The sequence below is a fragment of the Octodon degus genome, unplaced genomic scaffold, assembly GCF_000260255.1.
Source record: "Octodon degus isolate 3935 unplaced genomic scaffold, OctDeg1.0 scaffold00060, whole genome shotgun sequence".
In the NCBI taxonomy this organism is placed as follows: Eukaryota; Metazoa; Chordata; class Mammalia; order Rodentia; family Octodontidae; genus Octodon; species Octodon degus.
Window position 1 is genome coordinate 10,155,124 of NW_004524636.1, and position 2,325 is coordinate 10,157,448.

The window sequence follows — 2,325 nt, forward strand, 5'->3', positions numbered from 1 at the left end:
CTAAGAAGAATATATGCAGTGTATTATTTGTTGAAACTGTACTTCCGATTTGATTTGAAACTGTCTCATTGCTATCTGTTTATCAATAAAACTTTGAATAAAAAAGAAATGATGTGGTACACCTTAGCTGTATTATTTGTTTCATATAAATCATCTCTTTACATATAACTTTGATGGAATTTTTAGTGTCATTTACTTCATTATGAAATTAAGGATTTCATCAAATTTATCAAGATAGATATTTGTGTTTCATTTTTGTATTACCCAAACATTATTAATACTTGGGAAAAATGGCTAATATTGATACCAAATGTAGATAGATGTTCCTTTTTACCTCTCTGTGTGCTTCGGACTGAAGTATACAATCAGGCATTTTCTGACTCAGGGCTCTTAATCTTGAAGGTATGATGGAAAATCACAGTGTCACAGAGTGATTGTGGCAGTTACGACAGAGTGAATAGTATGGTTAGGCTACAGGGACTGGAATGCTAGGTTAGCATCACAATCTGAGGATGCAGAGGCTTAGCTCAGGGACCCCATCCAGAGGTGATGGTACAGTGTTCTCAGGGTAGAAGTGGTGACCCTGGAAGGCCAGTCCCCGTCCTGGTTAAGCTCTTGTTTCCTATGTTGTTTTAAAGAATCAGGGTTCTTGATCTTTTTTTTACACTATATTATGGTACCTTTATTCTTATTTGAGAAGAGTAAATTCTTTTTATTTAGCCAAGAAAATCTTTGACTCATAGGACCGATCTTTCTTTCTTTCTTCTTTCTTTCTTTCTTTCTTTCTTTCTTTCTTTCTTTCTTTCTTTCTTTCTTTCTTTCTCTTTTTTCTTCTTTCTTTCTTTCTTTTTTCTTTCTTTCTTCTTTTTTCTTTTTCTTTCTTTCTTTCTTTTTCTTCTTTCTTTCTTTCTCATTTTTTTTGTACCAGGAATTAAACTCATGACCTTGTGCTTGCCATGCAGGTTTAAGTTTTAAACAATTTTAATTAAAAAATGAAAATTTTAATTTTATAATTCCTCATGATTGTTCTTCTGACCTTGTTCTTTTATTAAACGTTGCCTACTCATTTCTTCAAGTTTTATCAGTTAACAGCGCACTAAAATCATGCCAACAATTTAGTTGGTGTGCTTATCAAAGAAAATGAGTTTCATGAATTTGGTGAAAAAGCCCATTTATAACATTGAAATCACATATGGCTTCTGAATTTCCAAATGTCACCAATGTTTTCAGAAAAAAGTAACTTCAGAACAACTAAATGTCCATTAACAGGTCAAAAGTAAGGTCAAATGGATCTTGACATATTTATAACCCAAAACTACAAAAACTGCAGAAGAAAATGTAGAGTAATAACATGTGGCTAATTTAAACACACATTTATTTTATGCAAAAATACTGTCCAGAAAATAGCAAATGAGGGACTGGTGAGATAGCCCAGCAGGCTAAAGTGCTTGTTTAAGCAAGTGCAGGCAAGCTCAGGGACCACAGAGCACGGGCATGGTGGCAGACCTAATCCCTGCTCTGGGGATAGTGAAACCCTGCAACAACCAAATACATAAAAAAATAATAAAGTAAAATAGCAAATGATAAAATGGACCTACTCCAAAATTAAAATTAAAATTTTTTCTCTTCAAAAGAGATTTTTATAGAAATAGAAAAGTCAAGTGACTGCCAGAAGAAAATATTTGTAAGTCTATTAAAGTATTTAAGGTGAATAAAAATCACTCTAGTGAACAAAATAAGCCAGCAAGCCATTTAATCTTAAAATCGAATATTTATTAAAATAAAATCTTAATACAAAAGATACATAGATAGGACTTAAGCCACAAAAAGGTACTTAGTAGCACTAACCATTACAGAAACAAACTATAGCCAAAAGAGATAACAGTACCCCACTGATGATAGAATAATGTTATCATCATTGTCACCACCATTACCATTATCAGTATACAGTCCACAGCCCCAATACTGACAAGGTTCTAGAACACCCAAGTCCTCAGGCATGTGTTGTTGAAGAAATAAGAAATATGGAACCTCCCACAAAGCAGTTTGGCAGCTTTCTACAAAGTTACCCATATGCTTATCATATTAAATCAAAAATCTCAGGGCTGGCGAGATAGCTCAGTGGACTAAGTGCTTACCTAGGCAAGCAAAGGGGCCAGGGTTCAATCCCTGTCACTGTATGCCATGCCAGCCCTGTCTCTGAGTGCTCAGAGCCAGCAATGGAGTCCGGGTGTGGTGGGATACACCTGTAATCCTAGCACTAAGGAGGCTGAAAACAGGAGGATTGCTACAAGTCCGAGCTGCATAGTGAGACCCCCTTAAAAA